The 15,364-nt window shown below is 47.1% G+C and overlaps 1 protein-coding gene across 3 annotated transcripts in view; it reads right to left on the reverse strand.

Moving 5' to 3' along the window:
• Window positions 1–15,364, reverse strand: part of ALDH1L1 (aldehyde dehydrogenase 1 family member L1) — a 685,374-nt gene that overhangs the window by 481,483 nt on the left and 188,527 nt on the right. Inside the window, exon 1 of one of the 3 annotated variants that reach the window (XM_069643395.1) lies at window positions 8,655–8,932. The exons of the other annotated variants lie outside the window; for them this stretch is intronic. The gene's annotated coding sequence lies outside the window, so the exon portion shown is untranslated. Of the gene's footprint in view, window positions 1–8,654; window positions 8,933–15,364 lie in introns of those variants that run through there. 3 annotated transcript variants of the gene reach the window in all.

Raw genomic sequence — 15,364 nt, forward strand, 5'->3', positions numbered from 1 at the left:
TCATGCCTGACCCGAAGTTCCATGCATGCTATGTTAAAAGTGCGTATGCCCCAACCAGGAAAACTTGAATAACCTGCAGTAGCTTCTGTGTGCCAGCGTAACCTGGAAGAATCCAAAGCAACTAGATAAATACCAAAACAATGTGCACCCATTTCTGAGCTGCATTCCAATTGTCACCAGAGGGTTGTGTACCATCTAACCTGATATAAATGAACCATACCCATGTAGGCGGCCTGTACTATATCTATCCCATATATCTAAAATGTGTACACTCTAATGCCGTAATACGCCAGGTCTTGGAAACGGTGTCCAAACTGGCAATATATTGGGTTGCACTTGTTATATGGGGCCAGCCTTGAGAAAGACCCAAGAGGGTCGAAACACGGGTTGGCTACCAAGAGGGCCGAATATATGACTTTCTTGTGTTGAATTAAATAATCACCCCAATATGGGCGGAAATTGCTTCTTATGTTGTTTTATTTAACTCTTGTACATTTCTGGCACAGTTTGTTATCCAGTGCCAGCATATTGACTTTCTGAGCTCGTTGATGTTCATTTTTATGTCAGCGCATACCCTATACAAACCACCTCCTGTTGGAATGGAGTATCTGTACTCATTGCGGCAGTCCCTTATTTGCTTGTCCCAGCTGACGTTCACTCTTTCCGAAAGTGCAGGAAAGCACAGCTGCTCTTTCTAAAGTTCGTTCTATGTCAACAAAGGATTACAATAAGGGCAATTAGGGGTTGATAGCCCAGGTACAGGGGTGTCTGGAGGACTATTGTCCATTAAGAGGTGTGAATGCGGAGGGGGGTGGCTAATAAATGGGAGGGAAGCATAACATTACATGCATAGACTTTTAACAGGTAACATTACATTGCGTTGCATTTTATTTTAAGTAAATACACTTGAAAAATATTTTTCTTTCCGTGTGAAAACAGTTTAAAAAAACATACAAAACTATGCTGTCGATACCCAGGTCCTCATCGCACTCACAAGGCGCTATGAGGATGATGTTGCTAAACTAAACGACATCTACCTTGAAATCCAAGCATGGATGGCCACCCATAGCCTCTGCTTAAAAGATGACAAGACGGAACTACTTATCATCGGCTCCCAGACTCGTCTCAACAAACTCGACACTAGATACCAATCCTTCACCATTGATGGCAATATCATAAAAGTATCAAAAGAAGTAAAAACGCTGGGTGTGTATCTTGATTCCACTCTCTCACTCAAAAAACAAGTTAACGCCACCATCTCATCTACGGCCTATACTAATAAACTTGTAAACCATTTTTATCCTCCAACAGTTGCCTCACTCTGGCTAGGGCCCTCATATTGTCCAAGCTGGACTACCGCAACACACTCTTCCTCGGCACCACTAACCACAACCTGAATAGACTTCAGATACTCCAAAATAACGCCCTCAGATGTGCCCTTAATCTTCCCCGTAAGGCGCACCTCTCCACATTCAGAAAGGTGTCTCACTGGCTTCCCATTCATGAGAGAATTAAATTATGAACACTTGTCGTCATCACACACAAATGCCTCTATCTGACAGCCGCTCGCTACTTATCAGACAAATTCACCAGACATAACGCTACCAGACCAACCAGATCCCCATACTTACACCAACTCAACATCTTCAACTGGAAAACAGCAGGGGGAGCAAGCTTCCCTGTGCTAGCAGCGAAATGCTGGAATGAGCTACCAATGATAATTAGAGCCGACACCTCATTCTGGTCGTTCAGAGCTAAGGTGAAGGAACTACTCACAACCCAGCAATAGACTGTTAACTGCACCTAGGTAACTCCAGCATCTTTGTATTTCTGCATCTATCATGTACCACTACTGCGAGGGACCAATCTGTAACTTGGTCCCTCCACCTGCCCCTCCAATTCTGTAACCTGGTCACTTATGCTTTTTATTGTACTGCATCATTCTCTGCTGTCCTTTGCATGTGCAACTTTATGTAACCCATGTTGCTCCTTAAGATTAAAGCGCCCAGTTACCTTACAGTTTGGCCGCACTATACAAATAAACATACAAATACAAATCTTTGTACGCTTTTAGTTCTAGTCAGGATTGTTAAAATAAGGCCATAATTCGATTTTTGCTTCACATATTTTTTAAATGATTTATTCAATGTAAAATTAGTGTTTTATGCAATTCGTGTACTTTTAAATGCATTGCTATTAAAATTTTAAGGGGCTGATTCATGGAACAAATGTGCGCCGAAATTTGTGGCGCTAGGTGGCGTAAGCGTGCGCTTCATGGAGGGCCCTGTGCGTGTTTTCTCCAGGATGTGCTCGAAATCCACGGGTGGCGCACACAGGCGCAAACGTCATTGCAACATCCAGAACGCTGTGCGCGACGCGCACAGCGAAAGCGCACGTTAGCACACACACCAAAAAGGGGGCGTAACACGGGGCGTAACACGCAGAATGGGGAATAACGTGTGAAAGAGAAGGCGTAACTCTGGAAGTACACGGAACGCCCACGAACTACATGTATTGATGGAATCGAATATGGAAAAACACGCGCACGCCAAAAGATACGCACAGGCCCAAACACGTCCACCACCCAAAGGCAGGCGGAAGCGTCCCCGCACAGTATAAAAGGGTGCACAATCAACAAAGCACGTATATACAGCTACAATGATGTCCCATTCTGTGGCCCCCTAGGAGAAATGACGTGTCACGCAACGCTCAGGCATCCCAAAAAAGCAAGAAAAAGAGATACGTGACCCCTGTAGCCCACGTGCGTGTAAAATAATACACACAGTACGCTGTGGCAGCCAGGAACACAAAAAATGTGTATGTGACCAACACGTAGGCTAGTATGCCCGGAAAAAAGGGGTACGCGACTAACAGGGACATCCGCAGTAGGAAAAATAACATGTGCGACTCACCGTCTGCCTTGCGTGTAGAAGTACGCGTAACCAACACCCACGCCACAAGAAGAAGTACGCACTGTAGCCGCTGTGAAGCAATCTTGTGTGAACCCCAACGTCTGGAAAACAAACGCACCGCTTTCCACGAAAAGCACATACAGAGCGATGGAAACCCACGTGGGTCCTTCAACCTGTGCCGATGTAAACGCCTGCACGCACGTTACGTCACCTACACGCTCACGCGCTAAGGGCCTTTCCTCGGAATTCACGCAAACGTGCTGTTTTTCACGTGCCAAATCACTCCATATCAAGCTGGCCACGTGACAACACACGGAAGACCACGCTCCTGCCCAGAAGGCCAAATTACTGCCCCCAGACCGCCGAGCAGCCTCCCACGAGCCATCTGCTGCTGCCTGCCTGCCTGTTGCCACTGTGCCCTGCCATTTGGTGCCTGCACATCTGCCATCTGCAGGGGTCCAGTTACTGTGACTACCCCTGCTGGAACAGAAGACTCCCGACTGGTGTTCCATCACTCCACAGCCAGCCCCAGGACCCAGTTGCCCACCCACACCTGCCTCGGGGGTTGCCATGTCCGACACAACACCTTCCAGCACCAGTGGCAACCCCCCAGCAGAGAGGCAGAGGGCTACCAGCTTCAGTGAAAAAGGAAGTTGGTATCCTGGTGGAGCAAGCTCTGGGGCATTATGATGCCCTCTTCACACCATTGCGCACTGACAAGGAAGGACGGAAGAGGATCTGGAAGGACATAGTGCGTGCCATCAACGCGGAGGGGGTGGCACCCATGACATCAAACATGTCCAGAAGCGCTGGGAGGACTACAAGTCCAGCACCCTCAAGAAGGCCCGGCCCCTCTTGGAAGCAGCAGATGCAGTGGGGCGCCGGGTCCAGTTTACCACCCAGCAGATGAGGGTCCTCGAGCGCATTCAACCAGTGCTTCACCACTAGATCCTCAGGATGCAGGCCCGTCTGGAGTTGAGCGGTATGTGGCCATGCATTCACGTTTAAAAAAAAGGGCATGTTGCAGTGTGCTGGTAGTTAGCTACTTGGCTGCATTTGTGACATGGATCATGTTTGGATGTGTGTGTGCGCATGCGAGTCCAGTCAGGCGTGACCCACATGGATGGTGTATGTGTCACAATGCATCATGCGGAGCAGCATGCGGAATGCACACATGTATGCATGCCTGTGTCTGTACCTCGACATGTTTGGGGTTTGAGAGAGGTGTGCTGCTGTCATGGACATGCATGACAGCAGCACACCTCCGTGTGTCTGAGTAGTGTGTGCGCCATGGATGCATGACACATGTCCGTGACGATGTGTTGATTCACTGATACAGCCTAGTCATCCTTGTATCCACTGTGTCTGGGGATATGCGGGGCCAGATGCATGACCTTCCGGTGATGTGTGTGCATGTGACCAGAATGTCCCATGATGCATGTGAGTATCAGCCCACCATTGGATGAATCTACGGTGCCTTGGACATGGATGCCAATGTATGTTGCATGTGCCATGCCTGTTCCTTCATGTGTGTTGCCTGCACTGACCCATGTGTTGTGGAGGGACATGATGGAAGTGATGTTTGACAGTGCCACTCATGTACTATTGCTTTGTGTCTCGGGGACTATTGTTCAGTACCCTGATGCTTGTGTTCAATGTCTCCCTTTACACAGCAGCGAGTGAAGAAGAGGGCAGGGACGGCGCTGTGGAGGAAAGCGGCATGGATGCCTCCACCGGCTGGTAACGCCCAGTCACCCTCCCAGGAAAGTCCATCATCCGGGAGCAAGGGGACTGGTGCCGCGTCTGCCACTATGGCTGCAGCAGAAGCGGCGGATGAGCCCCCACAGGGGCTTGCAACGGCAGAAGACGGTGCGGAGCTATCCAGGTTGGTGGTGTGTATAGAGGAGGAGGTGGCCGCTACAGAGCCGCACATGGGGCCTGATGGGGGTGGTACCACTGGTGCAAGTGGTGCAGTCCAGGGGCATGGGCAGGAGGCAGCACAGGTCACCAGGGAGGTGCCTGTGCAGGTCTCTGTCCCTGACACTGTGACTGCATCACCATCCATCAGCAGGGATGCCCCGTCCCAGGCCCGGGGGAGGTCCACGTCATCTGGCACTACTCTACCTGCAGACGAGGGGACCTGTGATCGGATTGAGCCTGTCCTGATTGGTGTTGCATTGCCCACACATCATATTCGTGATGACATGCGTGCTTGCTGGGGGGACCACGCATGTCATCACAAAGAGCTGTGTGCCAACGTGGCCAAGTTGGGAGGGACCATAGTCGGGGGTTTCCTCCATGTGTCGGCCATTATTGCGGCTCTCTCCGCCTCTGTGCACACTATACGCCAGGCGTTCTCTGTGCCGTCTTCTGGCCCAGATGCCACCAGGGCCACCTGTGGATCTGCCCCAACCAATTTAGCCAGCTTGGTGGAGATCCCATCCCTGCCACAGTTGGGAGTCGCAGATCCAGCAGGGGTGGCCACCCCACCAACTGGACCCCAGCAGATGGAGGATGTGCCAGCATCATCGGGCAGGGCACGTGCACGACGGTGCCGGGGGATTCCATCGGCCCGGAGGCCGTCGTGGTGGCAGAGGCAGATGCATCGGAGGCAGCAGAGGGCTCAGCGTGGGAGGCATCATGGCTTGGGGCCATCAACACCTCGGGGGCAGGCATCGGCCGAGGGGCAGGAGGACCCCAGACTGGGAGTGCCTTCCGTGTGGCAGCAGTTGGGCCGGCAAATAGATGCAGAGAGGCGGCGGGCGGAGAGGGCACGGCTCACTATGTTCAGGGCGGAGAACTCCATGCGCAGGGCATTGAGGCGGGCTGAGTGCCTCAAGGCAACTCGCAGGGAGTTGAGGGATTCCATGGCTGCATCCCTGCGAGACCTCGAGGCCAGGGAACAGGCCCGCCTCCGTAACATCGACATGGAGTTCGATGATGCCCTGGCCCGGAACATCACTAAATGAGCCGTGGGACTGGCCCGCCACCTTTGTAAATAGTTATGTAGGTGTAGGTTTCCTTTCTATTATTTGTCCTTTGGGGCGCATGGACTATGCCCCGCCTTATTGTAAATAGTTATTTATTAGGTCGTTTTTTTGTTAGGTTTCCTTTGGATTGTTGGGCTCATGGACCCTTGGTTTTTTAATTGTATATAGTTACGGACCGGATTTCACTTTCTATATTTTTGTTACCATGGAAGAATGGTTTGCTTATTTTTTGAACTTTGGATTTTGTTTTATGGACGGACACTGTGGAGCCATTTTACTTTTGATTTTATTGATTTCAGCATTCTTTATTTTTCTTTTGTTTCGGACATCCAGGCTTGCATTTAATTTTTTTTCTTGTGTGATTTTTGTTTCCGTCATTCTATTTTGTATATAATACATTTTGATTTTTTTACTTCATTTGTGTGGTCTTCTCTCATTGGTTTCGTGCATGTCACAATGTGGGTTTTCTCATTCATGTGTCGCCGTTGGGTGTGTCTAAAGGACATGTATTCATGGGCATAGTGTTTATTTGGGATCTATCATGACATGGGGATTTCAATGTGGAGAGGATGGAATGCTTGGTTGGGTGGCCAAAGGGCTATGGGTCTGGATTGTGATGACGTGTTGGGTGGGGGACATGAGTCGGGGCCTGCTGGCAGGTGCCCGTCACTGGGGGTGGGGTGGGGGACATGAGCCGGGGCTCCCAAGTGCACTGGTGCCATTTGGCCTGCCTATGGGGCATGGATTGGGGTCATGGGCTGCCTGCGGGGCATGCTCAGGGGTGTAGGGTGGACCCTGTGGTGTGGGCTGCCTGCAGGGCATGGGGAGAGGACCCACATTGCCAAATCACGTGTAAAACTCCACACGCACCGCCGGAATCCACGTACCCCTCTCGTGCCAGCGAAATTGCATGTAAAACTCCCCACGCACCCCCGGAAAACACGTGCCCCGCTCGCGCCAGTGAAATCGCGTGTAAATCTCCCTGCGCACCCCCGGAATACACATACCCCACTCGCACCAGCAAAATCGCGTGTAAAACTCAACACGCACTCCCGGAATACATGTACCACGGTCGCGCCAGCGAAATCGCGTGTAAAACTCCCTGCGCACCCCAGAAATACAAGTATGCCGCTTGCGCAACCAAAATCGCATGTAAACTTTTCTCTACAAGCACCCTAGATTAGCTATATCATGCTTACTGACCCTCCTTTCCTTCAAACCCTGCCAACTTTTCTACATGAAAATATTTGTGCCAAAACAGGGCAAATTCTGTTTGTGATTGATGGGCGTCTTCGAGAGGAGACTCTGAATGAGGCTGACAGAATCAAATTTCAAGCTAATAACTTAAAAGTGCACGTTATACTGAGATTTTTGTTGGAATCACTTATTGTAATGTTTCAATCTTTCAGTGTGTCAGGGTCCCAAGGCCCAAGATCAGAACAAAGGGACTTACACAGAGAGCAAGAGGGTGAAAATATGATTTGAGCGGGGATAGGTGGTGAGAGACAAATAGCAAGTGATACAAATAGATAGTGAGACACAGAGCAAAACACACATATAAAGTGAGACACAGAGAGCTTCGTGGCTGGGCAGAAAGAAGGAGCATTTGAGGAGGACGGGGAGACGCAGAAGAGCAATTTTTTGACCTTAGGGGGTCTGAGCCCTGGCCCATTTAAAGCCTACATTGGTGAGCACCTGCACTTCTATTTTTCCATTTAAAGCACTTCCTCAGCAGGCCTGCCACACTTTAAAGAGGGTGACGTGTGGCAAGTCATGACCCTTAATGAGAAGTGTCGAAAACAGCAGAGTATATGAAACTACAACAGGGATCCACAGCACAGAAGATCATAGAAAGAGCGTAAACAAAGCAATATGATATACACTTTAATTAGAAGTGCACACTCGAACATGTCCTAGACCTCGGAAATGGGTGCACATTACAGCGAGCCTGCAGAACTGAGCAGGTTATGTAAAGAAAGATATGAGACATGCAGATTAAAGAGAAGTGTGGACACTGCCACAGGCCATTGACCCGGATGGGGATGCACCCTCTTGCAGACCACTGCCGGACTACAATGATGCACAACTCAACAGGCCACCGTACTCGTATATGGGTGCTCTGGGTTCAGCAGCTGAGCGAAGATTCAAGCTCGGATGTTCGATGCCTATGGGCTGTTAGTGCGCTCTACAAATTCAAATAAATAAATAAATACAATGGTTATAGAAAGACGCAATCTTTACCTATACAGTGGTGTGGCAATTTACATAACATGCATTTTAAAAGGGGGAGCGGAATCTAGCATGCAATACAGCAAACCCATGGGTACCCGGCCAACTTTAGGGGTGTACATTATAGAATGGATGGGACTACAAGCAGGGTGCACAATACAACATTATAGAATGGATGGGACTACAAGCAGGGTGCACAATACAGCGGGAGCTGATCTAAAAGAGGTGCACAAATGACACAGAACGCCTTAGAACTTACAGAAGGCTGCACAACCGAGTCCCTTTAAGCAGCTGATATGAAAAACCTGTACAAAGTTTAATAGAATTCTGCCCCCTAGCTCGTCATGCATAAGGGTGCACGCTAGGACGTACTCATTCCGGTTCGAGTGCCTGGTGTGATCCGTTAATGCTGATGGGCTATTTTCAGCCGCATCGAACGAAAGGCACCCCAGTGGCCCGCAACGCCTGACAGATCTCCGTGCATCTCTACGAGCAGAGCAGAGCTGGCTGTGACCCCGTTTACCTGATCGCGTGCGTGCGTGCTTTGCTGTCAATCTGCACCGGATCGGATCCTGCACCCAGCCGATCTGCCGCCGCCGCCGGTCTTTCTCCGCCGGTCTTTCTCGCACACTCTCTGCCAAGAGGGGGTGCTGCAGGAGGAGTCCTATAAAATACGTAACTATACCCAACTTTACTCTTCCAGAGCTTGACAAAACAACGACAGAGCGGGGAAATGAGACTTGCAACAAGTGATGCGGCTGTGACACGCAAGTGTGGGGGCTGTGGAAGGGGAAGAGCGCGTCTGCCACACCCCTACGGCAGCACGCCAGGGGCACACCCACACGTCGTTAGCATGCATTGGCCACACCCCCATGGTATGTGGAACTGTAGCAGCTGTTAAGATTTGGGGCAGGAAGGAGCACGTGCACCGGTGACTGCGCAGACTCACTCTGCAAAGACCGGAGCAACGCTTTCCCGGTTCTATCCAGTATGCTATTCACCGCTTGAATATTTTAAAGTTTATGTGCTTTTTCTCTTATTTGAAGTTAGCATTGGTCACTGTTTCCGCTCACGTGGTGTTTAACATTTCTAACTAAAACAATGATAACGGTAGGAGAGAGAAAAAAAAGTGTGATGAGAAGCAGATTATTTGGGTGGTATGGCGAATGGCAATGCTATAGTCATGCATCCAGTTGCACTAGAGACAGGGGTGGACTGGGAACCGTAAGTGGCCCTAGAAACGTTTTTTCAAAGGGGACCCATATTGCACTGGGGAGCAACCCCAACATTTCTTGGCAGGCATTGGGAGGTTCTGTACACACGAAGTTTGGGAGAAAATAGGAGAAAATTATTCATTTTAAAGCACGTGTCCTTCTATAGGAATTCTTTTAAACAAGCATTGGCAATGCCAACAGTTTGTAATTTTGGGTAAGATGTGTCCCTCCTCATATGTCTTTCCTCCCTATCTGTACTCCAATGCAATAGTTTTGGCTTATGGATGTCACTTGAAGACCAAACTTAAAAGGGTGACCTTTCGTCTAAGACAGACTTTAACCTCAAAGGACCTCAGCAGCACCTGGAAATAGCTGCGCAGATTATCCCTAACCACCTGCAATCAATAATAATCAGTATTAATAAGGGAGACTGCATCAGTTTGTTTGCACGTGCTCCTGCGAAGATCTCTCCCGGTGCCTTCATCACATAGTACTCCACCTTCGATTGCTGCACGCCCAAAAAATCAAAGTTGACAATCTGTGCCAAAGGAAACAGTTCACACCGTCTAATCTCTCCAAACTATTCACCCATTAGTTGTATTTCCACCAGGAACTGTGTGACTTTAGCAAGAGACATCTATCACTTTGGTGTACTAAATGAGCAGCCAACACGTATACCGCACTAACTACCTCCATATACGCCAAACGCGCAGCCTTATTTGCGCAATGCAGGCAATGCTTGCAATGCGTGTATCCTTACGCTCAGTGGAACAATAAAACTGATAGATGTGGGTTCTAATTTCAGGTTTTACACCTCGTGCACACATGTGTGATCCTGGGTAAATCGCTTCATCTCTTTGTGCCCCAGACAAAGTTGAAATGACCTGACACCGTCCTTGGTCCCAGTTCTGTTACCTGCCCAAGTATGTAGCGCTGAGAAACGGCTTGCTCCGAATGTCACTCGATATGTAAAATAGCACCTTTTACTGTGCTGGAATAGACACATATACTATCACCATACAGCCTCCCTTCTTTTCACAAATGGTTAGTTCCTCAAAGCGTTTCTCTACGCGGCACAGAGCACCAAAGAAACAAATAGTATGCCCAGAAACGGTAGCAATCCTAGGCGACTGATACAGATGGAAACAATGAGAGATCTTGTCTCCCCACCCACCATGAATCCGTCAGTGGAAAGCTGTAGAAAACTTCACTGGTCTCCGTGCATGGCAATGTGTCGAGGCAGGACATCAGTTACAAATGGCAGGATGCGGAGCAGGCAGGGGCTGCGTGAAGCAGTGTCAGATAGGATTTCAGATAAGTGATGCAGCTCGAGCACAGACTGGACAGGGTCTGTGGATCAGAACAGATCACAGTGTTTTGCATAAATTAGCTGCAGAAGCCGCCCCCAGACAAGATGCTGCAGCCTGAGAAGAATGTGTTGTGATTACAAGGTGTGCTGCTGCTATAACTGCTTCATCTTAGATGCAAGCCATTGAAAGTGATTATTCAAAAACAAAATCGAGTTATTACATTTGAAAACAGTCACTAATGCAATGTAAATAATTCCAATATTCACATGGAGATTTTACAACTCTTATGCATCCTATCCAGTAATAAAACAGAAATATAACAAAAACAAAATAAATTTACATGAGCTATTTTCCAAAAGATTGCACTCACATGCAGGGGAGTTGCTAGGTCTGGAAAAGACCCGGGACTTCGCTGACGTCGGTACTGTTGGGACTGGGGACTAGCTAGTCTTTTGGCTGTAGCTCCTGAGATTCTATCCGGGGCTACAACCAAAAGATCAGGGGCTTAGCCCCCCCCTAGCAACGCCCCTGCTCACATGGTTCACTGTATCATTTTATTTGGAAGATGCATGGTATCTTTTCCATTCAAAGATTACCTCTAGTTTTGGCTTGTTTCCAGAGAACATCCTTAGAGACAATCATCCAAGATGGCTGCCTCCATGGAAGAGCTCAGAGCTAAAAGAGTTCCTGAGATGGGCAGGAATGGGTGGGGTTAGCCACAGAGATTAGCATGGCTAGATGCAGGGAATGGGAGGGACCAATAACCAAACAACACCTAATACACTGTGTATTTTTCCTCAAATTTCATTCATGTGTGCCCCTTGTCAGAATCCCGTATACCTATGTAGACATGAATCCATATTTTAATGCAATTGTTTGTGCTATCGTAGGTGTCTCAAGCAACACCTTATAGCCCAAGCAAAAAAACAGACCATCAACATCTACTTTGAGTTAGGAAATGTAATGGAAGCTTTTTAACAAATTCTTTAAAGGGTTGTTGGGGGTGAGAAGACATAAGAAATAGGGTTGGGTGACAGATGATAACTAGAGCAAAACGCAGGCAGCACCAATCTTAGTTTTCTCATATAGCATTGAAGATGGCCTATAGGTTGCTTCAAAGTGCTATTGTGATTATTAGGTTATATAGAAACAGTGATTAATGGATGAGGAAGGCACGTTTCTTCTTCTAGCCTTGGTCCCTACATCATTTATCCTGACTGGTGGGAAGTATCAGAAGCCTTCTTGCGGCAAACTTCTGTTGGAGTGGAGTGACATATTTCAAGTTCTGTCCTGCACATATGAGTATGCTGAGCTGGAAGCTAACATTTGGTCTTGATATTTATGGTGTGGCACTCTTATAAGTGTGTTCAGCCCCATTGCTCCCATGTACATTTTGACTGTTTTTGGCAAGTATAGAGATTCTCCCTGAATACAGCGAGTCACCAACTATGAGTTTGTATAGACGACAATAACCAAGCAAGTGCCTGTTGAAGCCAATCCTTCTCTTTTACCAGCTCAGATTCAGATTAAGTACTGTGGACCATTTTTCCTTTGCCTAAACATATGACATCCTATATCTGGGAAGCCTACAGTACCATGCTGAAGCATACCCTTCTAATTTCTCTTAATGTGAGCTCATGTATGCAGTGTCCATTCTCTCGGTTACAGCAGTGTTTGGTTTACAGTTCCCTTGCACGCCCAAACGATTTAGGTGTAGAAACTGTTTTGTATTTTTCCTTGTATGTAACACCTACGTTTTTCCAGCGCCCAGTTACCTCAGGGTTCGTACGCGATATAAAAAAAACCGAATACAAATACAAAAATCGATTAGCACACAAGAAAGTGAAGGTGGGCACTACAGGCGATGGGGAGCGCGAATGGGAACAACAAATGCATTGTTTTATATAGTAGTCATAGAAGCGAGGTAGACTCAAGTATAGGGTGATATTGTGTAGCAGTAGTGAAATATAATGTGTAACGATAATGATGTAGACACAGGTCCTGGGTGCAGGAAATACTGAACCATCGCCATATTGGAAGTGAGGCCTAGCATTTTGTATTCCCTGTTGGAGGTGTAACAGCACAGCGCAATGACAAGTTTGAATCATTTTCCCTTTCCCAAGCCCCAGTAGTGAAGCTGAGAATAGTGGCATCCATGCCAAACAGATAATGGTTTTATTGTATCAAGCTGTAGGCCTGTGAAACCAGAATTGAATGTGAATGGCAGGGCAAGGGTAGGGCTGCTCCCATCCTGAAGGACACCCCATGGGAGCCAGGTTAGATGTTTCAAGCTGCCAAAATGCTCGGTCTAGATTTAGAACACCAGCACCCCCCGGAACAAATGACATCCCATTTGAACTGCCAGATTGCTGGAAAATAGAGTCCCTAAATCCATCAGAATTAGGCCAATTAATGTGGACCGCAAGTGAGCCAGGTACTGTATTAGGGTGGGCGACCGATAAGGGGGAAGCGAGGAGCAGAACATCCCATGATTTGTGATACGAGGAGCAAGAGGTGATGCCAATAAATCTAGCCCTGTGCTGGGGAGAAATGGCTGGGGCGCCTGCATGTCTGGTATGAAGAGAATCACAGTATTACTTCAAAGGCAAATTTGACCCAGAGATTTCCATTGAGCACATGCTAACAACCAGGTGCACCCCAGGTGACTAGGCCAATGGGGCAGGTAACATCCTAGGTAACTCGCCAATCCAGTACCTGGGCACCAGGGTGTTGGAGTAGCGGGACCATGTGTTAGAGGGCAGGGGTAGATTAGGATGTGGCCAATAGCTCAAAGGACCATAGGGGATTGGTTGAATGCACATAGGAGGTAGCCAATGAGGGTGGGGGATTTACACTGTATATTGTTCACATTGTAAGAGGATTCAATTCAACACTACAGCTAAGTCAACGCCTAGTCTATAATACTGAATGAAAACCCTTATTGATATATCTTTATGTCCAGTTCATGCGTTCTGGATGACTACCCCTATATAACACCCCTCTCTTGGAATCCCCCTGACCCCACTGAGCCAAGAAGTAGTTCTGTTTTGCAAGTTTAAAAGGTTTATTTGATAATTTAAAATATATATATATCACACTTTATAATAAATTAATAATTGAATAGCACACTTAATCTGATATGATAAAGATCAACAACGGAGAATCTGGCACTAGCACACTTCTTATAATCACTAATGAGTTGACATGAAATGGATAAGGTAGCACACTGGTAAATAGGTACAGAAGTATAATGTGGTAGAGAATGCTTTATGTAAGCTCAGGTGGATGCAATATTCAATGAATGCAGTACAGAAAATACTCAATATGATTTCAACCAAACAATGTAATCACTTTTCTCTGGCTATTCACTCCCCCCCTCTTTATGCAATGCAAGGAAATGGAAGGAAAACACACAGTTCTCAGAAATGCAATCAATGTAAATGAGTTCACCCCAGCAAGCTTAGACTACAGAAGTTTGAAAACACAGGCCCAAATTGCTTTGATATGTGCTGGCAATGAATTAAAAAAATGCTAAAAATGCTTTTAATTCCCTTTCAGAGGTTCAGGGTGAGTGGTATCTAGTTAATATTAGTCCCGGCTCACACTAGCAATGATGCAGGGATAGTTAGCAGATTAAACGAATTTCTGGCAAATGGAAGGCAAGCAGCAGCAGTTTTTACATGTGAAGAAATTTGCAAATCGCGGCAAAATTCGCGGATGCGCCGAGCGCTATTACAGAGGAACCACAAGGACTATCTCTATCGTTTTGGAGTCCTAGGAAAGCCTAGGATCTCATCTTCCAAATGAAAGTTACTGCAAGTCTCTAGCACAAACGGTTGCGGAGATATGAGCGATTAAATAAAGGTCGTTTTTCAGATTTGAAATTTTAAAGTTCAAAAAGACAAGTGCAGCTTGCAACTAGAAAATGACAAGTGACAGCTTTGCAAATGACAGGTGACAGTTAGGAGACAGTTCTACTTAGATTAAAATAGGATTGAATTATATTATTTTAACTAGGAGATTGGTTCTACACAGTTCTGCTGGGTACTCACACTATATTCTTGAATTAAATGGGCCTCGTCACGGATCTGGTCAGGGTTTTAAACTGGACTCTGGTCTGGTCTGGTCTGGCCTCTGCACTTCACAGTGATCTGGGTCAGCTCTCTCTGCTGGTCTGGGTCTCTCTGGGTACAGCACTGCTTTCTCTCTGGTCTGGTCTCTTAGTTCTGGATAGATTGAAGTCTCTAGTTTGGCTTTCTGGAGGTTGATGGAGGTAAGTATGGATTTTTCCGGCAGAGCGTCCCGCTGCAGATGGAATTGAAGGTCCCTATCTGTCCTGTCTGTCTGCTTTTATGTGTTTAGAATGTGGGTGTGTTCTAGCATCACTGACCCTACCTCTCTCTCAGCTTCTAATTGGTCAAACTTCCATTTATCATTTGATTGGGGAATGAACTGTGAGTCAGAGGGATGTCATTTTATGGCTTGCAGATAGGACACTCCTCTGTCAGATTGCACACATTCTATATTTGATAATAAAAGACATATTTCACAGTTACACAGTTGCTTGAAATTACATATACATGGTGTGGCTGAATTTAGCCATGTCTCTGTCCAAATCTGCAGTTTCCAAGAGCTTGCATTCAGAAATGGCACATAATTGACTTTTTAACTGATTTTTCAATTTCTGACATTGACCCAACTTTACATAC

This window comes from Ambystoma mexicanum, chromosome 2p (genome assembly GCF_040938575.1).
Source record: "Ambystoma mexicanum isolate Mex_15411 chromosome 2p, UKY_AmexF1_1, whole genome shotgun sequence".
NCBI lineage: Eukaryota > Metazoa > Chordata > Amphibia > Caudata > Ambystomatidae > Ambystoma > Ambystoma mexicanum.